The sequence below is a fragment of the Meriones unguiculatus genome, chromosome 19 (assembly GCF_030254825.1).
Source record: "Meriones unguiculatus strain TT.TT164.6M chromosome 19, Bangor_MerUng_6.1, whole genome shotgun sequence".
Taxonomy (NCBI): Eukaryota; Metazoa; Chordata; class Mammalia; order Rodentia; family Muridae; genus Meriones; species Meriones unguiculatus.
In genome coordinates, this window is record NC_083366.1 from 69,658,639 (window position 1) to 69,683,060 (window position 24,422).

The 24,422-nt window shown below is 44.0% G+C and overlaps 1 long non-coding RNA gene across 1 annotated transcript; it reads left to right on the top strand.

Moving 5' to 3' along the window:
• The first annotated feature begins 1,060 nt into the window (after positions 1 to 1,060).
• LOC110549756 (uncharacterized) lies at positions 1,061 to 22,702 on the top strand. The gene is made up of 3 exons (XR_002476482.2): positions 1,061 to 1,389; positions 17,996 to 18,122; positions 19,896 to 22,702. It is a non-coding gene; the product is annotated as an uncharacterized LOC110549756 (long non-coding RNA).
• Positions 22,703 to 24,422: the final 1,720 nt, after the last annotated feature.

Consider the following 24,422-nt stretch of genomic DNA (forward strand, 5'->3'; position numbering starts at 1 on the left):
AGTAATATTTATAATTTATCCCTGTTCATTAAAATTTAATGTAACTGGATCTGGGCAGGTAGCTCAGCTGGTAGAGTGCTTTCCTATCATGCATGGGCCCTGAGTTTGATCCCTGGCATGCCATAAACCAGGGGTACTGTGGTGCCCATAATCTTAGTGCTTGGGAGGCAGAGGCTTGAGGTCATCCTAAGTTTCTTAGTGAGTGTGAAGCCAGCTGGGATACAAGAGCCCCATCTCCAAGAAAAAAATTACTGTCATAATACACCGGCCTCCAAAAGATAAACCACGGTCTGCTTGCACATCGAGGAGGCAGCCTCAAAGCAGGCTCACTCATGATGTCATTGAGGGAAACGACGCAGTTCACCAGCTGCTTTTCCTTTGCTTCCTTCAGGGAAGATATAGAAAGAAAGACTGGTTTTAATGTGGCTCCACCTCTTTCAGCCAGATCTCAGGGGGCCAGTCCCCCGGAAAAGCTGAGAGATGAGCAAGTATCGGTTACATGTGAGGAAAGCTTTACAACAATGCAGAATGGGAAAGGCACACCTGGCAATCTGCCCCTGCCTGGATAGACAGGGACAGCGATGGCGCTGGAGAGACAGCTGTCACTGTGTTCCGACGGTAGACTCGCTTTTTAGGGCAGCAACCACAAATGCCAAGCACAGCGGGTGTTTGCTGATCGGACGAAGCTGAGCAGATCCATCATGGTGCTCACATGCCTGGAACCCCAGAACTGGTGGGAACAGGCTGATTCCCGAGATTCACTAGCCAGCTCTCCTGGTCCACTTGGTTGAGCTCCAAGGCAGTGAGAGCCTGTGTTAAAAAAAAAAAAAAAGTAGGTCGCAATGCCTGCCCATGGAAAAGTTATAGCTTATTGTAAGACAAAATCAAATATTGCCAAATACACGCTATGATGTTACAAGTGATTACATTTTCAGAAAAAAAAAAAGCAACAGCGAAAATGGTCTGCAGGATGAGCAGTGCAGCTGCTGTGTGAGTTAAACAGTTAACAGAGGGCGGGGCAGGTGTCTGTGGAGCTCTGCCCAGCTCTCAAGGTCAGGGAATGGGGCTCGGCCTCTGTGGCGCAGCAGCAGCTATCAGCAGGCTTCTTATGTCAGCAACGCTCCAGAAATAGCAATGACGGGGGCTGCGGGACAGAGACCCACAGGGTCCGATCAGTGGGGTCCTGAAAACTCTGGGTTTGTTTCCAGAGCGGTCAGAAAGGTTGGAGTAAAGAAAAAATTAGTCAGGTTGATTCCAGGAGGAGCACTCTCCTGCAGGATCCGAAATAACACCACTGAGGGGGCAGAGCTTCACGGGTGCCAACCAGGAGGTGACCCAGACAACTTTCAGAGAGGACAACTGGTGGCCCTTGGAGAAGACAGTACTGAGGTGAGAATCGGTCAGAACCTAGGTGCATTTGAAGAGGCTGAAGCTCTGTCACTTCTGGGGCGTGAGAAAAAGGGAAAAAAACAGGGTTTCTGGGATGTAAGCCCAAACTCCATTCCAGACGAGGAATATTGGGATGCAGTAGGTTGAGGCTGGGAGTTCAGTTTCAACCATGTGGAATTCAAAGTATCTGATGAGAAGTATTTCCTCACACACCAAGGTATCTGTGCGTGTGCGCTTTAAAGGAGACAGTCTGGGTGAACATGTGAGTGGGCACACGTCAACCACGCTGCGGGGATGACACGGTCTCAGCTCTCAGAAGCTGCTTTTGTCAAGGCGCATTGACTCCTGGTGAGCCATGATGTCTGCTTGTTTCTATTTTCCCCCTGGAATCTTCCTGTCTGCCTCCACCTCTGTCTGTCTGTCTCTCTCCTCCACACAGACACAGACACAGACACATAGACACACAGACACACACACACACACACACACACACACACACACAGAAATATGCAGAAAGAAGAGCTTTCATGCACAAATGGTGGCTGACTGGACTTCTCTTGACGTGAAAACCATTTGACATGCCCCATTGTGCTCCAGGTCAAGAGGTGAAGAGATACACCTTTGTTTTTGTTTGGTTTTGGAGTCTGGCCATTTTTCTGTTGGGCATGCTCGGATGTGGCCCATGTTGGCCGCCATCTTGCTATGTTGCACAAGCAACCTTGCACTCCTAGTCTTCCTGCCTGTGTCTCCCAGGTGCGAGGGTAACGGAAATGGACCACACCTGGTGTGTGTTTAAATTACTTCTTCAAGATGTCTTTCTCTGAAGGCACAGAGAAAAATGCAGTTTTAGGTCAAAAGACGAAAGTTAACATTTAACGTGACAGTGGTATTTTTCCTTCAGTCCTCGATGTTACATTGTTAGTGAAACTATCAAGAATGTAAAGTCTCTATTGTTCTTCCCATAGCAACTCTGTACATAGCCTGCTTCAAAGTACTATTAAAGGAATAGTCATTGTGACCAGTAGTCATCATGTATGAGTGCTGAGCTTGGGTCAGTGTCTCCCTACATGAAGACCCACACTCAGCCAAATCTTACTTGGAAAAATAATCTGCAGTGAGATTCTTCTTATTATATATAATTTACTAGTTATGACTTATGTTGAGAGGGGAAATGGTCTGTAGCCAATTTTGTTACATATTAGTTAAAGCCAAAAAGCAATGAAAACACTCAATTTAAAACAGTGCGCTTGAGCATGGGGGCATGCTGAGGTTGCTGGTGTTTGTGATGTGAGAGCAATGGATGGCAGATACAGACCTCTGCGCGGAGGAGGACAGGGACGTGCACCAGAAACCCTCAGCACTCCTCCAGGCTGTTCACAGCACCCTGGCACTCATGTCTGCAGCCGTTTCCCAAACTGGCAGTCCTCTCTCAAAATAATACACCTGTGTCTTGGTTTCAGAAATGAGGTTGAGTTACTCTCCAGGAATATCTCAGAGAAATGAGTGGATGGCATGACAAATCAGTAGATACATCATGAATATATTTAATGTAGAGAATTTCACACACTCTCTCTCCCTGGCTTTCTAAGCTTGTGCTTTACTATTCAGCTTTAAAATGGAAAAACTTATGCTTCTTTTAAGGTTAACTAAATATTTGTAATAACCAGCAAGATCTTTTGGCATTTGGTGGCAAAGTCTCCTTGAAATAGGTTTAAATATGTGGCTCTCCGAATGTCTTGCCCGTTACAAAGCAGTTTTAGCGACTTACTGTGGAGGAAAACAGTTATTTCCACATTACACCCTCCTGTCTCCTCCAGCAGGCTTTTCTCTGCCTTGGAGCAGATCAGACTTTAGCAAGGCACCCCACTGTGTTACTGTAATATAAGGCTGACTGCAAGCTGGACAGATTACAGCCTATGGGCAGACTCATCCAGATCATCTAGATCAAGCTAGGCTCTGAGAACATGTGGAGGCATTATTTAGATCCTGTTAACTGACGCAGAAGACCATCCTAAACGTGGTAGCACCTTCTAGCAGAGGCCCAGAATTGAGGCGGCCCCCGGGAAAAGCTTCGCTTTCTGCGTGCTTGTCTTTGCCTCTTGCCAGTAGGTGCTGCTGTCAGAGGTGCCCTTAACTGACATCATACCCTGCTTCTTTGGCCTTCTGACATGGATTGAAGACTATTGGTGTGAGGTTCATGCTCTGATGTCAGGAAAAAGTCACAGGAAACCTGATGTGGGAGATGTGGAGTTGGAGGCAAAGAAGACATGCTTTCTACCAGCACACAGGCTGAGATGCAGCCATAGCATGGGCACCTCCACAGTCGGGAGCACAGGTGATGTAGAGGTAGGTACACAGCTACACACACACACACACACACACACACACACACACACACACACACGTTAGCAAAGGGCTCAGAGAAATTGTTAGGCCTCTAACCTCAAGGCCTACACATAACCACACATAGTTTCCCTCTTCCAAATGCATAACAGGTCACCGCAGAAGTTTCTTAGGGATTCTCTTGAGATAAGGTGTCAGCCAGGCTGTGCCGACTCAGCTGTGTGTACGCCCTATGTGTACATGCTCTGTCTCGTGTAGACACAAACTGGCCTTTACAGCCTTTTGTTTCCAACATACTGTTCCCCAGGAATTCTCTAGACCTTCAGCACCAGCTGGGGGCTTCATTCTCCCACGCTGTCAGGTTCTCGGCTCTCCAGAGAGAATGCATCCTTAGTTGGAGTACCCAAACTGAACTATGTATGTCAGCCTAATAAATCCTCTTTCAACATATATTTGCATCAGAGAAGCTGATTAATTAATAAAGTCACCAACAGGCCAATGTGAGGCATTGGCAAGAGAGAGAGGCTGAAGGAGAGAGGCTCAGAGTGTGCCTTCCTTCCCCATTTCCCATCTTGTGTTGGAAGTGTTTCCTAACTACAGGGCTTAACAGGCCAGTCCTCCCAGCTCCCGCTTTCTCTCAGTGATTACCAGCTGTAATGGTTATTACTGACCATCAACTTGACAGGATCTAGAAGCACACAGGACACACATCTCTAGGTGCTTCTGTGAAAGATTTTCTAAATTGTGTTGAGGGGTAAAGGCCAACCATAACTGCGGTTGGCACTATTCTCTGGGCTCTGCAGACCGACTGAAAGAGAATGCTTGCTGGGTGGTATTTCCTCTTGTTGCTTCCTGAGTGCAGGCGCAGTGACAGCTCCCTCACATTCCTGCTGTCATGCCTTCCCAGCTAAAGTTGCATCCTGTTAGCAACAGGAAGCGTAACTAAGATGACCACAGCACCATGGTCCCTGCTGCCTTCAGAGTGGTGACAGCTTTTACCGGTGAGCAGATATTCTGGAGCGTGCCCAGGAGCCATAGGAACCTTCAACATTGCTCACATTTCTGAAATTGTCTTTCTATGAAACACTCTTCAATGGAGTTGTTAGATTGGTTTACTTCCTGTGATCCCGTCTGACTCTAGTGGGCTTATGAAGATGGCCTATCTTCCCTATGAGGGTGAAGGCAGCAGGGAGACCCAAACATCTCTGTGATAAGGTCTGCACTACTCAATAGCAAAACCTTTCCCCCTCAGCTGCTGTAAAGCATTGGCCCGGTAACCCTCTCTTTTGACAGGAAATCAAATGTGACTTCCAGAAGCTGTTGTTCCACACCCAGCCACAGGTGTGCTTGCGGCTCCATTTCATCACATCACCGCAGGAGCCTCTCTGCTACTGCTCCTGGCATCAAGGAAGGCTGCCTCAGTGTCTCTTGGTCACCATCACTCTTGTAACAACTGGTTCTCACCCACCAGACTTTCCGAGAAGGATTACACCCTCAAGAATGACCCAGAGGTGTTGCTTGAGGTGCCTTCTTCCGATTCCTGAGTACTTTCTCTGTAAGCTTATCTCCACAGAGAAGCCTGGCCTGCTCTGTCTCAGGCTCTTTCTTTCTTGTGAGTACATCTATGTGTGGGTTTGTTTGTGGGCATGCAATCTCACAGTCCTTGTTTTTGATACAAGGTCTTCCAGTGGCTTAGAACTCACTGGGCCTGGCTAGCTGGCTGTTGAGCACAGGGACTCGCCTGCCTCCACCTCCCCAGGATTGGGATTATAAACACATGTCACATGGAATTTCTGTGTGGTTCTGGCGATTAACCTCAAGTTCTCAGGCTTACAGGGCGAACACTACAATCTGAGTCCTCTTTCCAGTCTCCTGGCCTCTTCTCTATTATGAGAGCTGATCACAAGAAACTTTGTCCTCCGTTCCTGGCTGGCAGCATTCTTTTGCTTGGGCCAAGATGAGACACTGGCTGGAGAAGAGAGAATGAGGTCTGAGACAGTTCCCTATGCCCATGCTCACCTGGGGTAGTGTTGTGTTCCTTAGGGACAGGGCGGCCTTGTCCTTTGGGATTTTCAAGGGCTACGATGCTGCTTTTGTCTCTCTACCAAAGTATCAGACTGCCCCAGAATTCTTCACTGTTATTTTAGTATTTTCAACAATGTTTTCTGTGGCACCATCATTAGAAGATGTCTATACAAGATTTCCTTCTACTTCCCTAGTTTTAGTAGGCAACTGGTTTGATTGTCAAAACTTCAATCAGAGCAGTATTTCTGCAGTCATTATCACTGATGCTATTGGAGGGCTAAGGATGTGGCTCAGCTTGGAGAGCCCTTGCTTAGCATTCATGAAACCCTGGCTTCCATCTGCAGTGCCTCAGAAAGTGGGTGTAGTAATCCACACCTGTGATCCCAGCAGTCAAAGGGTGGAGATAGGAGAACAAGAAGTTCAAGGTCACCTTTGTCTACAAATCAAATTGAGGGCAACTTGGGCTGCATGTGACCCTGTCTTCAAAATAATATTAACAACTTACTGTCACCATCATGTCAGGGAGCAGAACCATGTTTCTTTGCCTTGTGGGTAAAAGGTACAGAGTGGCTGTACATTTTCAAGTCAGTGACAATAAAGCTAGAAACAGACCAAGGCACCTTCTTCTGTAGCTCAGACCGTGATAAGAGTTGAAAGTCTTTGCATGTGTCCAAGGGGTGGTCAAGTCTACTTTGCAAGCAGCTAGGCTTCATGTAGAGTTTACAGGTTCAATCAAAATGAGCTCCTTCTTTGTCTATGGAGAGATAGTCAGTGTGAATTGAGTCATTTGCCTATTAGCTTTTACCTTTGATTTAGTATTACCTTTATTAAAATTATCTATCTATCTATCTATCTATCTATCTATCTATCTATCTATCTATCTATCTATCTATCTATTCACTTTATATCCTGGTTGTAGACCACTTTCTCCTCTCCTCTCAGTCCCTCCCCCACCCCCTCCTCTGTTTTTCAGAATGAGGGAGCCCCCTACCCACCTACCCCAGCTCATTTAGTCCAAGGAGGACTGAGTTTGTTCTCTTCCCCTGTGGCCTGATGAGGCAGTACCTTTTAGTCAAGTTTTTCCCCTCTTTCCTTTTCTTCTTTGTCTTCCCTCTGTGTCTCCCTGTCTCCCTGTCTCCCTCCCTTCGTCATATCTGTCCTAGCTTCATACTCATTATGAAGCACAGGATGGCTTTGCAAGTCTGATCCTGCCTCTACCACCCCAGCTCTCTTATAGGTGTGTGCCACCAAACCCGGGCATCCTGCATTCTCAGAAAACATGCTACCAACTAAGCTACATCTCTGGCCTCAGTGTCCCATTTTCACTATCACAGAACTTTAAGAATATGCCATTGTTACTGAGCAGAGTCACAGAATAACTACAGACAAATATGCAAATTATTATTATTTTTAAATAAATGTAAAAAATTAACATCCTATTTGAACAACAAAGATTTTCAATAGAAATAAAAACAAAGTGAAAAAAAAAACACTAACAGAAGCACCATGTGGGACTGCCTGAGAAGAGTAGACCTTTGGAACAGATGGGGATGTGAGTCTTTGGCCAGGAAGAGAAGGGTCAGAGACCAGGGAGAACCACAAGGCTTAGGGTAAGACCATTAGCTTGCTTTGTTTCCACATGGAAGTTTGGTGTTAATGTGGTGAATTACAGTTTACCACCCTGATTCAATGGCTGGAAGTGACGGAGAAGCCATGTGAACTTCATAGACAGACTCTATAGATTGCTTTTGGTAAGATGGCCATTTTCCTATGTTGATCCTACTAATCCCTGAACATGGGATATCTTTCCTTCTTCTGGCATCTTCTTCAATTTCCTTCTTCAGAGTCTTGAAGTTCTTGTCATACATGTCTTTCACATGCTTGGTTAGAATTAAAACTGTTAGGCCCAGCATTAGCCTAATTTCTGGGAAGATAGATGAAGGGAATTTGGAGACCTGAATTGATGCAACCACAAGAGGTTTATTCAAGCCATCACTCGATGTGGCTGCCCTCCAAACCATCGAGGAACAGCCCCGAGAGACAGAAGTCTGGGGGTTTTTTAAGGAAAAAGCTCGGGGAAGCTTGGGGGTTGCAGTCTTGGCAGCTTAGGGTTGGGTGAAGAGCTATAGGGTAGTTGACTTTTAAAATGATTGGTTCATTTTGGGTGCCAAGTCCATCTAGTCCTGCCCCTGTCTGGGTGGGGGAGCTGTGATGGTCTGGACCAGTTGCCAGGCAACGTTATCTTGTACTGCAGATCTGGACATTCCTCGGCATCAGGGTGGAGACCTTTGGCATTCCTTTGCATCAGGGTGGGTCTTGTCTCAATTCACCCACTTCTCCTTTCGTCCTGCTTTCTGGAAAAGTACTGGGAGAACTTAGTTTAATATGGGGTATAGAATTCATAAAGAGACCTGTAAAGCTAACTTGTTCTTTCACAACAAGATACTTTATATTATTTGTGGCTACTGTGAAGAGTATTTATTTCCCTTATTTCTTTTTCAGCCCATTTGTTTTTTGCATACTGGAGAGTTACTAACTTTTTGAGTTAATTTTGCATCCAGGCACTTTGCTGAGGGCTGTAGGAGTTCTCTGGTGGAATTTTTGGGGTTGCTTACATACACTATCATAGCATCTGCAAATAGTAATACTTTGACTTCTTCCTTCCCAATTTGTATGCCCTTGATCTCTTTTAGTTGTCTTATTGCTCTAGCTAGAACGTCAAATACTATACTGAAGAGATATGGCAAGAATGGGCAGCCTTGTCTTGTTTCTGATTTCAGTGGAATTGCTGTGAGTTTCCATTTAATTTGATGCTGGCTATAGGCTTGCCGTATGTTGCTTTTATTATGTTTAGTTATGTGCTTTGTATTTCTGATCTTTCCAAGACTTTTATCATGAAGTGATGTTGATTTTTGTCAAATTCTTTTTATGCATGTAATGAGATGATCATATAATTTTTTCTTTTAGTTTATTTATATGGTGGATCACACTGATGGATTTTCATATGTTGAAACGTCCCTGCATCCCTGGAATAAAGCCTACTTCATCACAGAATGAATTTGGCAATGTCTTTTCTGTTCCTATTTTGTAGAATAATTTGAGGAGTATTGATATTAGCTCTTCTTTTTTTTTTAAGAGTTGTATGCTAATAACATCTGGTTCTGGGCTTTATTTTGGTTGTGAGACTTTTGATGATTGCTTTTATTTTCTTATGGGTATAAGACTGTTTAAACTATTTACCTGGTCTTGATATAGCTTTGGTAAGTGAAATATACTGAGAAAATTGTCCATTTCCTTTAGGTTTTCCAGTTTTGTGGAATACAGGCTTTTGAAGTAATATGTAATAAGTAACATGTAAAAAGTAATGATTCTTTGGATTTTCTCAGGGTCTGTTGTTATGTTCTTTTCATTTCTGATTTTTTCTTTTTAATACGGATAGTCTTTCTCTGCCTTTTAGTTAGTTTGGCTAGGAGTTTGTCTATCATGTTAATTTTCTCAAAGAACCAGTTGTTGGTTTCATTGATTCTTTGTATTGTTCTCTTTGTTTCTAAGTCATTGATTTCATCCCTGCGTTTGAGGATTTCCTCCTGTCTACTACACTTGGGTGTGTTTGCTTCTTTTTGTTCTAGACCTTTTATGTGTGCTTTTAAATTGTTAGTATGAGCACTCTCCAATTTCTTTATGAATGCTCTTAGTGTATGAACTTTTCTCTTAGTGTTACTTTCATTGTGTTCCATAAATTTGGGAATGTTGTGCTTTCATATTTATTGAACTCTAGAAATTCTTTAATTTCTTTCTTCCCTGACCCAATTGTCATTGAGTAGAGAGTTATTCAGTTTCCATGAGTGTGTAGGCTTTTTGCTATTTCTGTTGTTGAGATCCAGCTTTAGTCCATGGTGGTCTGATAGGATACAAGGGATTATTTCAATCTTCTGTTATCTGTTGAGGCTTGCTTTGTGACCAACTATATGGTCTATTTTGGAGAAGGTTCTGTGAGGTGCTGAGAAGAAGGTAACTTCTTTTGTGTTTGGGTGAAAAGTTCTGTAGATGTCTGTTAGGTCCACTTGATTTATGATGTCTGTTAGTTTTATTATTTTTCCATTTAGTTTCTGCTTCAATGATCTGCCCATCAGTGAAAGTGGGGTGCTGAAGTCTCCATTACTAATGTATGGGGTTCAATGTGTGATTTAACCTTTAGTAATGTTTCTTTTCCAAATGTGGCTGCCCTTGCATTTGGGGCATAAAATTTCAGAAATGAGACATCATCTTGATGCATTTTTTCTTTGATGAGTATGAAGTGTCTTTCCCCATCTCTTTTGACTAATTTTGGTTGAAAGTCTATTTTATTAGATACTAGAATGGCTACTCCAGCTTGTTTCTTGGGTCTGTTTGCTTTACAAAACCTTTTCCAGCCCTTTACTCTATGGTGATGTGTATCTTTTTTGCTGAGGATTGTTTTTTGTATGTAGCAGAATGATTGGTCCTGTTTTTGCATTCATTCTGTTAGCCTGTATCTTTTTAGTGGGGAGTTGAGGCCATTAATGTTGAGAGATATTAATAACCATTGGTTGTTAATTCCTATTATTTTTATGTTGATGGTGGTAGTGTGTGTGTGTGTGTGTGTGTGTGTGTGTGTGTGTGTGTGCTCTTTCTTTTGATTTTGCTGATATGGGTTTATTTATTTCCTATGTTTTCCTGGTTGTAGTTAGCCTGTTTGGGTTGGAGTTTTCCTTCCTGTATGTATTACTGAATTTGTGATTAAGTACTGTTTAAATTTGTTTTTGTCATGAAATATCTTGTTGTCTCCATCTAAGGTGATTAAAAGTTTTGCTGAGGACCTAGGCCCCCTACAAAGATGTAGTCAATGGGAAGCATAGGCTTATGGGTACTCTAGTAAGAGAAGCTGGGACTGTATTTGACATGAATTCTCTTGCAAGCTTTTTGATCACTTCCCCCTGGTGGTACTGCCTTGCCAGGCTATAGAGAAAGAGAACAAATCCCATTGTGACTTGATGAGCTGGGTGGATGGGAAAGGGACTCCCATTTTCTGAGGAATAGGGGATAGGGTAGGGAGGAAGGGAGGGGAGGAAGAATGCGATTACAGCCAGGATGTAAAGTGAACAAGAAAGAAATTAAAAAAAATTGAAAAGCTGGGTATAGTAGTTGGGGCTGACATTTGTGGTCTCTTAGTGTCTATAAGATATCTGTCCAGGCCCTTCTGACTTTTACAGTTTTTGTTGACAAGTCAGGTATAATTCTGAAAGTTCTGCTTTTACATGTGACTTGGCCTTTTGCCCTTGCAGCTTTTAATATTCTTACTTTGTTCTGTACATTTAGTGTTTTGGTTATAATGTGATGGGAGGATTTTCTTCTCTGGTCCAATCTATTTGGTGTTCTGTAAGCTTCTTGTATGTTTATAGGCATTTTTCCCCCTTGGGTTGGGAAAGGTTTTGTCTAAGATTTTGTTCAAAATATTTTCTGGTCCTTGGAACTGGGAGTCTTCTCCTTCTTCTATTCCTATTATTTGTAGGTTTGGTCTTTTCATACTGTCCCAGATTTCTTTGATGTTTTGTATCAAGAACTTTTAAGATTTAGCGTTTTCTTTGACATATGTATCAATTTCTTCATTCATACCTTCTACACCTGAGATTCTCTCTTCCATCTCTTATATTCTGTTGGTGATGCTTGTGTCTGTAGTTTCTGTTCTCGTCCCTAAGTTTTCCATCTCCAGAATTGCCTCGGATTGTGTTTTCTTTATTTCTTCTATTTTTGTTTTTAGGTCTTAAATAGTTTTATTCATTTCCTTGTCCTGTTTGATTGTATTTTCCTATATTTCTTTGATGGGTTTATTTTTCTCCTCTAAGACTGCTATCATTTTCATAACCTCAGATTTAAGATTGTGTTCTTGTGCTTCACGTGTGATAGTATTCTCAGGGCCTGCTGTGGTAGGATAGTGGGTTTCCAAAGATGTCATATGGCCCTGGGTTTTGTTGCTTGTGTTCTGACACTGACCTCTAGCCATCTGGTTGTCTCTGGTGTTAGCAGGCCTGGTGGTCCCTGATGGTCAGGCAGTTCAGGAGTAGGCTGAGAGGGCTCTAAGCTAGATGTTGTTCAGGAGCCCCACAGGCCTCCTCTTAATGGTGGACAATGGGATCAGAGTCTGTGTTCAGCTCATTTATGCTGTCTCTGCTGGCTGGGTCAGATAGACCAGGAATAGGTGGAGAGAGCTCCAAGCTGTTGGGGCCCCCACAGTTTCCCTCTGGATGTAGGGTGATGTGGGTGGAAGCCTACATACAGCTTACCTCTGCTGGCTCTGCTTTCATGTAGCCTCTTAACATACAATTCCCTTTAATAAACCATTAATGTACTCATTTCCCCATCACCATCACTCAACTACTTGCTTGAACTTTATGACCCCAATATTCTTTGTTTATTTGCATCTCATATATGGTCTACTTTCCTTTGCCCTAAATGAGTGCTATAATCTGCTGGCCCATTACTGTTTTCTTTTTTTACATGTACTCCAGGGTAAACACACATGCACAAGATTTGAAGATAGCATGTGTGCATGAGAAAGAACACAGAATTTATGCCTTTTCGTGCCTGGGTGACCCCATTAACTGAGTATAACTTCCTCAAGTTTCATCACTTTGCTTACGAATTTTATGGTTTCATTTTCTTCATGCTGGATAATATCCATTAGGCTAGTGGTTCTCAACTTGTGTCTCATGATCCCTTTGGGGAGGGGGTGTCAAACGACCTTTTCAAAGAAGTCCCATAGCAGATATCCTACATATCAGATAATTACATTACGATTCACAACAGCAGGAAATGATAGTTATGAAGTAGCAATGAAATAATTGTGTGGCTGGGGTCACCACAGCATGGGGAATGTTGCATCATTAGGAAGGTTGAGAACCGCTGCATTAGACATGTACCACAGTGACAACAACCATGGGCATGCAAGCATCTGTGTGAGGAGATAAATGTTGGATTGTGCTCAGGAGTGGTTCATTGTTAGTTCATACAGTAGTTCTAGATTTTGGTTTTGTTTTGTTCTGTTTTGAGAAACACTCAGACTAATTTTTACAGCAGTTGTACTAGCTACCTGTAGAGCAGAACTAACACTCTAAGCAACAGTGTGTCAGAATGTCACCATCATCATATCTATTCAAGCATATGCTGTCACTTTTAGTTTTGGCAATGGGCATTTTGACTGGTGTGAGATGGAATCCTAAAATAGTTTTAGCTGTATGTCCCTAATAGCTAAGGATTCCTTTGTTGCAAAGATTTTTTAATTTTAGTTTCACATGATTCCATTTCTCAAATTCCCTGGACTACTGAAGTCCTATTAAGAAATTCCTTTCCCATATCTGTAAGTTGAAGTAGCCATACTTTTTCCTCTAGCAGTTTTAGAGCATCATGTCCTATGTTGAGGTCCCTCATCCATTCAGAGTTTAGTTTTATTCAGGTTAGAGGTCTGCAGCACTCTTCTTGCTTCTGTGCAAGAAGAATTTCACTTTGAAAAGGAATTTGCCTTTAGATAGACCATTAATTCTTCTTCACAGCCACAGGTGTTCTATATGTGAAATGCTTCGGAGGGTAGAACTGCAGACCTCCCATGTTACCTGGAGTGTTGATTTCCTGATTCTCCCGTTATGTACTGCTGAGTGTAGGCAAGAAAGCTGGAGAGTGGAGGAATGGGAATGTGGTTCACTGGGTAGCGTGCCTGTTGCACAAGCAAGAAGACATGAGTTCATACCTCTTGTACTCAGATGGTATATACCTATAACCTCAATTACTGGATGCTAGACACTGGAGCATCCAGTGCTTGCTGGCCAGTTGTTCTAACTGCAAAAATGGCCAGCCCCAGGTTCAGATAGAAGACTCTCTCTCAGACAGGTATGGTGAAGAGTGATAGAGGAAAGATAGCCACTGTTGACCTCTGTCCTTCACACTTGCATGGTGAGCTCATTCATATGTACACACATATACATGTGTGTTCACATACACTTACACATCAGCACGTATATGTCCACCAAGTTTGTGTGTTAGCAAGAGGTCAACAATGTTAGTCACTTAGTGCACGTAGGGCTAGAATACTGTAATAATCTTTGGTCTTGGGTTCCTTAGTAACCACAGTATAGGAGTCACGTATTAAAAGGTTATTTGGTGCTTTACACAGTGTGTACACAGTGAAGTCATCAAATTACAGTGTGAGAATGAGCCAAACAGGGCTGTGTCAAACCACCTTTGTCCAATTAGAATACCCTGAACTGTGTGTGAGACTTTAAAATCATAGGATGAAATTGGAATAATTTGATGATTAATTCATAGTCATCCATGAAGCCTTCTTTCTAGCCAAGGTTCCATTAAAGGTCATTTGTGCTCTCTCTTCATTTTAAAATAACGAGTGTGCAGCGCACACCTTCTTTGGAAGGATGTTCAGGGTAGTTTCATGAAAATAAAACGAATTCAGGCATTTGTTCAGATGCGGCCAGATGTTTCCCCAGGAGTCTTGCATTCCTGACCACAAGCTAGTGTCTGCCAGACTTGAGTTCTCAAAAACCAAACACTTGGGCTTAATACAGATTCAATTAGAATGAGAAAAGTAATTATCCAGGATTTATTGTGGCCAGCAGAGACGAGCCTGCCTCATACTCAGGGGTGCTGCTAAGGAGCTGTTCTTGGAGGTGTTTGTCGTGAGGCTGTGAAAGGTCCCACAGAGCTAGCTCTATCTTCCAGCCAGTGCTGCACTTCCTGTCTCCCTATTCTCTAAAGGTCCACTTGAGACAACAGCTGGATGGGCTTAATAACTTCTGTAACAAAAACTGCCTAACAGGAGATGTGCTCTGTTCATCTGCAAAAGTAAGCACTGACTGATCAGCCAAAAATAGCTGTGCTGGGCAGGAGGGCAGGCAGAGGCCGCGCCGGCCCAGCAGGACTGGGCAGCCTTGGTCAAGAAAAGTATACTGTGGGTTCAAAGTATCTTCTACTCTCCCTTTCTTCTGACCTTTTTGTTTGTTTGTTTCCATAGGAATTTGGCAGGGAGGAGAGGGTGATGAGCTCAGTTTGGCTGCACATTGATTCATTTATTTACCAGAGTTAAGAGCTGAGCTCACGTCCTGCAGATTTTCTGCAGCGTTGTCCAGAGGAACCACACTGATACGGGAGTGTCAGGCTACATTGAACACCCATGTAAATCAAGCTTTCTTTCCATGTAGTTTTTGTGCTTTGGGTTAAATTCAAATGTTACTGTATGGAAATAACAAGCCAGAATTTAGGCCTGAGAATGTAGCTTCACTGGTAGAATGCCTAGTATGCACAAAGTTCTGGGTTCCCTAGTAAACTGGGCACAGTGGTATCATGACTGTAGTCCTAGCCCTCAGAAGGTGGAGACAGGAGGGTCAGAGGTTCAAGGCTATCCTTGGCTATATAGCAATCAAGGCCTTGAGGAACTATGGAAAACACTGTCTACAAATCAGAATTAAGCTTCACCTGCAGAAGTCATCAATTCTCTGTCTCAGTACAGAGCATTAGAGCTGGGAAAGATGTCTGATTTAAGTGTCTGGTTTTATGAACAGGCGACTAAAGGACTTTACCAGGCCACACAACCCTTAACAACTCTCCCCAGCGCTGTAGCTTCATGCCAGGGCGTTAGTGCCTCCCTGTGAAAGAGAGCAGCTTAGTCTTCTTTGCAGTTTCCCTAGAGCCTGTGTTTTAGTGTTCAGTCATCAAGAGGCAGAGAAGAACAGGTAGCAGGGCCCTCACCCACGTGCAGACTGGATTAGGTTTTCTGACTTTCACTTTCTTGTTCACTCAGGCATATCAGCAGATCTTTATAGTGGCAAACCAATAGTTTCATTTGAAAAAGAAAAACAAGTTCAAGGAAATATTGGTAATAAGAACATTCTAAATACAATTAGAAGCTTGCTCTATGGAACAATCTCTTCTTTCTGAACAAAGACGAGAAGAGAGCTCAGGTAGTAAATTTTTGTCATGTAAGTGCCTAAGTGCAGGTCCTCAGAAACTGTGTAAAATGCCAGCTACTATGGTGGACTTGTAATCTCAGTGTTAGGGGCACAGGACCCTGGGGGCTTATTTAGTCAGCTAGTGTATTAGTTACTTTTCTGTTGCTGTGATCAAACATCATAACCAATGAGAAGTTAAAGAAAAGAGTTCATTTTGGTTTACCACTCCAGACGAGGGAGCGTTCACGGAGGCATGGAAGAAAATGGCAGGCACAGTGGGAGGAGCAGGAAGCTGAGAGAGCCGGAAGTGCGGTGAGGATAGGCGCTCTCAGAACCCGCCCACTTTCTCCAGCAAGGCTGCGCCTCCTCAGCCCCCAAACAGCAGCGGAAAGCAGAGACCAGCTGTTCAAATGTTGTCCCACTAGGGGACCTCTCATTCAACTCGCCACAGCCACTAGCCATATCAGTGCGCTTCAGGCGCAGGGAGCGGCCTCATCTCAAAGATGGAAAGGAAGAGGAGCGGTTCGCCTTCACTTAAATGCGCCTGCACACACACGAGCTGGTCCACATATGAACACACAGACGTGTTCACACATGCACACACGGACATACACATGTACTCTAGATAAAAAGAAGCTGGTAAGCATTTATATCATTTGTTTATCAAGAAGACAGACATTTCCAAGGAGACTGGAGGAGGAAGCTGGGGTGAAATGTTTGTTCAGGTTTGTCGAGTGCTTTGTAGGAAAGCTTTCACCATAGACTGAGACTTGACTGTCGGTTATCTTGGCTTTGCCCTCATTTCACAGCTAACAGCACAGAACTCCACTGAGCTGTGTGACCCGAGGCCACACAGCCATTAGGTCACAAGGGCGTTGGCTTTTCACTTACAGTGTCCTCCCAGCTGCCTGACCAGGCACTCACTGCATTCTGGATTTTATAGATATGATCTACATGAACATGACAATGGCAGATATATTTCTTTCTTTGGCCAAGCGAGCTGTGGTTTCACCATGGTATCAGAAGGAGTTTGAAATTGAAAGTCCGTGAATGTCTTATTAAAGGTCAAGATTATCCTCTCCTGCACTCAGTCGGGCTGCCTTCCTGAGGACCTGAATTTTTAAGTTACACTAGAACTACTTCATTGTTTACAGTTTAGTCAGGTTCCTCCGTGGAGGGTAAGTCTCAGCAAGAATTGGAACCAAACTACAATCTTTGCCTAATCTCAGCTTTCATTTAAAGTTTGTCTATGAAATATGAATTTGTGAATGGGAGCTGACGGCTGGAACCTGGGGAGTTACAAGCTATTGAGTGAGCTGTCACATTTCCATAGCCTGATGTAGGTCCCGGAAGACGGCTGTGCCTGGAATTTTCAGGGCTGAAATGATGATGGGAGAGAGATGCAGAGAGAGGCTGTGGCAGTCCAGTCCAGAGAACGGCTGTAAGGGCAACAGACTGACAGGAGGTGAGACTCACGACTCTATGAAGAAATATGTAGAGTGGTAGATCATGCTAGAACAAAAGGAAGTTAAAAAAAAAAAAAAAGGAACATTCAAGGCACAGGGAATTTCAGGATCAGAACACTTTCTCACAGATAACTGACTCATAGATGACGACTTAAAAAAAAATACAGTCAGACATCAGTCATGGCAGTCCAGTAGCAGAGATGATGAAATGAGCAAGTGTTTAAATCTTTACCTCCACTCCTTCTGTCTTGACTTCAGAATACCAAGTTCAGGTGGTAGGCTGATCACTATTTGTGAAGCCTGGTGTGTGTGTATGTGTGTGTGTGTCTGTGTGTACACATGTCTGCTTGTGAAGTAAGCACTCTACCATCTGAGCTACAGCTACCCTCAGCCATTATTTTCATAGCTGATATTTATGACAGGAGAGCATACCTGCAGCTCCTAATGACTCAGCTTTTTAAAACCCAGCATGTGGTGTTTTCCCCTGAAATGTTCACTCGGGGGCTTTTAGCACAGTGGCTCCTTTGAATCCTGGTAACAAAGAAGGTAGAGGAGGTCAAGAGCACCAATGTAGAGGCAGAGGTGGTAACACTGGCTCAGCTCAGCTTGGGGAAGTGCTGGGCTCCTGGGCTGTTCTCCTTGCGATGAAAGAACTGCATTACTTGTTCCCCAAAGCATTAAGCCTCTGTGTAAGTGAGCTTTGCTCTTTTGTCTGGCATGGCTCTGTCCACACTCTGACTCTCTGGTCACTCACAAGAATGTCTCGTCATTCTATGCCCGTACTTTCTCTATTGAGGACAGGATAGCTCCAGAAGGATGCAGCTGACGTCTGTACTGCCCTGTACCAGGGTGCCCTGCTGTTCAAGACCTCTGGATTTCTCCATTGACACAACGAAAAGTAGCCTACATCCCCTACAGTGACGACTCAGTAAGTATGCCCACCTCTTTCCCAGCTTTGCAGTCTCTGGTCAACTCTGGTCAATTCAGGATGGTTGGTCCTGGCTGGGTGCTGGGAGGAAGAAACCAATCTGAAGCAACTCACGTCGACACATAAAGGGCCTGGCAATGTCTGAACTCTCCCGGAGCTGGTTGAATTTTTGTTTTTTGTTTTTTTAAGATTTCTTATTATTGGAGGGAAAAAGCGTGTTCTGGTGATAACTGCAGCCAGAGCAAAGTGAAACTCCAGACACAGCAGGGAACAGATATTTTTGGGCTAGCGGAGGTCACCTCATCCTGTGTCCCTGTCCCTTGCCAACTCCATGCTGTCTTGTCCTTTTCAGACTCTGCCTTTTCTATACTTCTGAACCTTTGGTTTCTCTAAACCTCCTGCCTACCCAGAATGGCTTTTTGGGCAGCAGAACCAGAAATTCCAGTTGGGAAGAGAGGAGGGAAGGGGGATATTTACAAAAACTTTTCAGGTTTCTGCGTCATCTACAGGCAGAGGTTGTTCCTAGGAGCGTCTTTGACACCTATTTCAATGTTGTGGTGATAGCTGTATGGTTATTTAGATGCAAATTAGATAGTCTATTGGCAGGGAGACTCTACATTAAGATTATGAAGATTAATAATCTTAATGTAGGCCAGGGAAGTAAACTGGGTTTTGTTTATTTTTATTTTTGAGACTTTCGTTTGTATACTATGCTGGCTTGGGATTCACCATGCAGCTGAGGATGACCTTGACCTCTTGCCACCATTTGCCAAGAGTTGTGGTCATTCATGAGAATCACCACAGGGTTTATGTAAGGCTTTGGGTACACTAGATGAACATCCAGCCAACAGGACAATCATTTTGTGAAAATGATGCACTTACTCCCCCACTCCTGCCCCAGGACAAACCTTTTGTGTTTAAGTTAGCATCTACAATACTTTTGTCTTCCCTCATTTTACACATAAGAAAACCAGATTGTGAAAGGTAAATGCAGCAGCTTCTATAGTTGCTCTTGCTGGCTTTCCTCGGCAGAGTTGGAACAATCAGGAGCTAGAGATGGTGAAGAAGGGGACTCTTGGCTAATTTGAAAATCAGTTCCTTCACAAAAGCTGAAATTAAGTTGGTGGGTGGAGCAGAGCAGACTCACTAGGTGCTTAAGTTGCACAAGGATAGAGGGGAGGGACCCAAAGGCAGTTTCTTCCCCAGAGGGTGCTCACCTCCAAAGTGACTGTAGGGTGTAAGAATGGCCCTGGAGAGGGTGCTTCTCAACCCTCTGTGTTGTGCAGGACTGTGCACATCACCAGATGCCTCCACTGCCTGAGGAGCCCCTTTCTACTTTAAAACTTCCGATGGCTGGAGATGTGGCCAGCTTGGCCGGGTGCTTCCCTAGAGTGCAGGAAAGCCTAGGCTTCACCCTCACTGTTGAGTAGTCCAGGGGTGATAGAACTGGGTTGTAATGGCAGCAGGAGGAAGATAGGGACCTGTCATTCAGAAATTTAAGGTCATTATGGACTACTAAAAACCCAGCCTCAAAACAAACAAAAACAAGTAAACAAACAAATGAGCAAACAGATAAATGAAATCTTCCTTTATAAAGAAGTGTACACTCTTTAGTTCACGGTGGGTGTTAGTGCCAAATAGCTGTATAAACATGTGCTGTAGACTGTGCCCACAGACGAGATCTTTTCACCCTGGGTGACAGTTCTTTTTGGTGTGATTTTCCTCCCTACTCCATCTTCCCTTAATCAGAACCAATTGAACTTTTTCCTCTAGGCTGGAAAATTTCCTCATGCTGATCCCATGCTCCATCGTCTTGTAGCTGGAACTCAAATGCAGTGCCGGGAGGAGTGTGGAGGCTCAGAAGCCAGACCCCGCAGATTCCCCACCCTCCGAGAAGTGCAGGTCACGGGACAAATGCTCTCATGCCTGCTGGGAACAGCCGACCCTGAAATGGGTGAAAATATTAAATTAAGACTTTTTTCTGTGCCCCCCAGCAAAAGCAGTTATGGAACTAGTTAAGCGTCAGGGTTGCTGCAACCTGAATTTCTAATTCTGACTTCCAGGGTCTTCTTGGGACATTTGCCTTCCTTTTAATAACACATTTTAATGACATCACACAATTCTTGGTCTTTTGTGGAAAATGCTGTCTTCCATTTATAGCCCTGAATTCCCCAGGAAGGGGGTCCTTGAGTTTCACTTTTTTTGCAGTTCTTGTTTTGAATTAACTATCACTGTAAAGAAACTCATAATGAGCAAACTATTTTCACTGCTTTGTGCTGGGTCATGTGATCCCCAGCTGCTTCGAAGCCTCTGCGATAAGTAGCGATGATTTGAAAAGTGTGCAGCTATCCGGCCCTTCGTCATGGAGGTGACTCAAACACACACGTGCTTGTTTACAAGTTTTCGGTATTTTAATTTTACTACTGGTATTGCAAATTTTCCACTGATTCTTGCCAGATGTGACTCCCTAAGTATTGGTTTGAAGTTGTTCTGTTAAATAACACTACTAACTTAATCTTTGGGTATATGTATATACATTTAGGGAATTTAAAAACAACTTCTGTTTGCCTACTATTTCAATCAAGCACATTTTAAGATTTTTACATGTGTAATTTACGGCCTCTCTATGAACCTATACAATCTTTGCTGTAAAAAACTCTCACCTCTGAGTAAACCAAATAGATGAGGAAGTTTCCTGAGGTGCAGTAAGGGCTTGCCAGTGTCAAGGCAGGCATGGCAGCTGACAATCCAGCTTGTGGTCATTGGCAGAGGGTCAGCTGTTAGGACTTGGAACCAGCAAGGACAAGGACAGCACGAGGTACGTAGGACAGCTGAACCCAGCACCTGAAGGGCACAGAGAGATAAAAAGCCCAGTCCCTGTGAAGGCACAGAAGTGAGTCAGATGCCTTCCCTCACCACAGGCCACGGAAGCGCTTACTAAATCAGCTTACGCAAACTTAACCAACTCTGGAGTTTCTGCACATCTTCCCTGCCATTTGTGGACATTCTCGGCTTTTGGTGGTGATCTGGATTAAGTTTCCACAGCTCTGGTGTAAACTTTGTCCTTATTTGAGTTCCAAGAGCCACCTCTTCCCAGAGGGCCATGGTAGAAAGTTAATGATCACATACTGGGCCTTCCCTAGTCTTCAGGTAAATTGGGAAAACTCTTGGTTTCTGGTTATGCCTCTGCGGGAATGCTCACATCTGCCTGGCACAGGGCAAATGCAGGAGCCTCTGTCAAGTGTTGTGCACCCTACTCGACATTTGGAGATCAAAGCCACCTGCAATAGGTCTAACAGGAACTGAAGTCTGTGTGCGGGCCTGGGTCAGCATCCAGGATTACCTCTTACTGAAAAGTGGTCAGGCCAACTGTTTTCAGTCTATACTTGTGTAAAAGGAAGGTTGGGATTTTTGTTCACTTTGATTTTTACATTTATTGGTATGAGTGTGTATGTACACAGCCCATACCATGGCACACGGGTGGACCTCAGAGGGCCGCTTTCAGAAGTTTGTTCTTTCTTAACCATGCAGATCTTGAGGGTCAAAATCAGGTCCTCAGGCTTGGTAGCAAGCATGTAGCCTACGGAGCTACCTGACAGCTCAAGTTAGTTTTTCTAAGCTCTGTATTTACTTAAATGAAGCAAGAGGGTTAAACATTTACTGAGAATAATTTTTATAAAAAGCGATAACAAGATTAGGTCCGTTTTTACCTTTTTAGCTTGTTTTGTGTGAGGGGTCTGTGCACATGAGTGCACGGGCCTGGGACTTGAGGGGGTGCGCATATTTCTTGGGGATGGTTGCATGGCTTGTGAGCCACCGAGGTGGGCGCTCTGAACCTGGGCACTCTGCAAGAACAGCGTGTGGTCTTCGCCTCTCCACCATCTCCCCAGCCCTAATTCATTTCCTTTTTGTTCAAATATTTTTCCACCATCGCACAAATGAGCTTGAAAAATTGTTTTCTATAGCTCATTGTGGGAAATACAGTTAAAACCCCATTCGTGTTCTTCCCCTCTGAAATTAGAGGGCATCCATTTCAAGTTCATTCCTTTGAAATTGTGATGGTTACAGTGAATGAAAACTGATGACTAAGCTTACGCCTGGAAAGCGCATCTTCTCACGCCTGTGTGACACAGGTCACCTTAAAGGAGCAGCTCCCTCCCAGGAGAGTGGATCCCTGAAGCTCACATCGCTCATTCTCTCAATCTTGTCTCATTGCTGCAGCGTATCTCTCACCCTTTGTGTGTGCCTGTATACTTGCTACAAACTTCTCCCAAGGTTTTTCTCAAGAAGAAACCCGGGACAATAACCTGCTGAGATTTCTTTTACTGGAAAACATTTTCAATGTTTATAATTTTGTATTTATATAAAATTGTGTGGTGTGTTTGTTTGAGGGTCTCTGGTTGACCTAGAGCTTTGACAAGTGTGCTCTTTGACACTGGGAAGATGGCTCAGTAGTTAGGAGACATACTGCTTTTGCAAAGGACCCAGATTTGTTCTGCAAGTTGATTTTGTAGAAGTGTTTTGTTACCATTTGCCCCGCCTAATGGTGCCAATGAAGACATGGTTCTTGGATGCGGTCAGCATGTTGTTTTGTTGTGTTTTATTGGTCCAAGTGTCTGATACCTGGAGAATTGAGCTGAACGACTCCACCAGTCATTCCTCTTCAAATTGCTTGAAGTTAAGGGCAGTGGTTTACATTTAAAAAAAAATGAAAGCGTACAATCTCTGAGTGCAAAACTTCAATGGGAAATAACAATTTCCATGGAATACTGGTATTGATACTTTTTTTTCCCCTTAAAATGGTCCATATGAACTTTTGGAACCATCAAAATCCAAGCTCTTCAATTGCAGCTAGACATGGTAAGGAACACACTTAAAGCCATGAAAGAGGATTGATCTTACATGAACATTCTCGATAGACAGATAACAGTAGACAAAGCACCTGTTTTGAAAGTGTGAGGATCTGAGCCCCCAAATCCAGCTGCCATCCCAGCTCTGGTGCAATGGGAAGCACAGGCAGGCAGGCACACAGATAGAAGCTTGCCAGCCACCTACCGAGCCTAGCTCACTTGCATAATTATGGACCAATGAGAGTTCCTGTATCAAGGACCAACACTGGAGCCTGTCCTGACTTTCACATTCATGTACATTCATGCACACAAATATCCACATATGTGTGCACCACAGACATATACACACACACCACAAAACACATACTAAAAAAACACAAGCAAACAAACACATGGGTGACAGTCCCTAGGAAAACCTCACGGGTCCATGGTTCTGTAGGCACAGCAATGTGGTCCCACGTGTGTCAGTGTCTAGAACACCAAGTCTTTTCTTTACCACAGTTCAGAGGATTGCCCTGTCCTCACAGCAACTTTCAGACTGCCGTATTATTTCTACTTCCATATGGTCAAAAGAAAACCTTGTTACTTAGGACATCTTAAAACTGTGAAACAGAGGAAGTAGGAGCTCATGGGAACAAGGCCAATGGCTGTGATTTCATACAATGTTTTCTTTCAGGGGGTCGAGTCCACTGTGTATTGGATTTGAATCCTTGTTTAAGCTGTCATCACTGTTCAAGGGCATTTCATAGGGGAAGCTGGAGGTCATCACAACTACCTCCTTCAACAGAGAGGGACACATGTAAATAGAAAGCCCCCGGAGCCTGCAGCAGCCTTGTGGAATTATCCCCGGCCCCTTCACTTCCCTCTTCATCATGCCCATGAGGATGGACTGTCTCCAAGTCAGGTGGATTCTGGTCCCAAGACTGGAATGCTCCTGTTCTCTTTGCTGTCACCAGCAAAGCGCCAAAGCCGTGCTTTGAGTGTTAGATAACTCAGGCCTTCCGAAGCAAAGAGGGCCATGAGCGCAGCAGGAATATGCCCACTCTTGCCACTGCCAAGGTTCAAGATAGCCTGACAACGGCTGTGTGATGTGGGTTACACACCAACTAAGTCCTACTCCCGGACCACAGAAAACGTGACCCCTCAGTCACATATGGCCTTCTCCTTTGCCTCAGGACATTGCACAGATCACATAGTAACTAGGCCTGCTTCCTTGCCTGTGAGATCCTCCCTGCCCTCAGAACCTTTCAGAGCCAACCTCTAGCCTTTCCTGGCGGGCTGGAACCTCCTTAGACTCCCCAGCCACACTGCTGGTTGCCAGTGTTAGTACATCTCTTGTCTTGCTTGTAGGATGATCTGGCTCAGTGCCTCTCTCTAGCCCCACCCCTTTTCTTCTCCAACACCAGAGACCCATCTAGTCCTCACTCTGGGCTTTCTGGAGGCCCAGCTT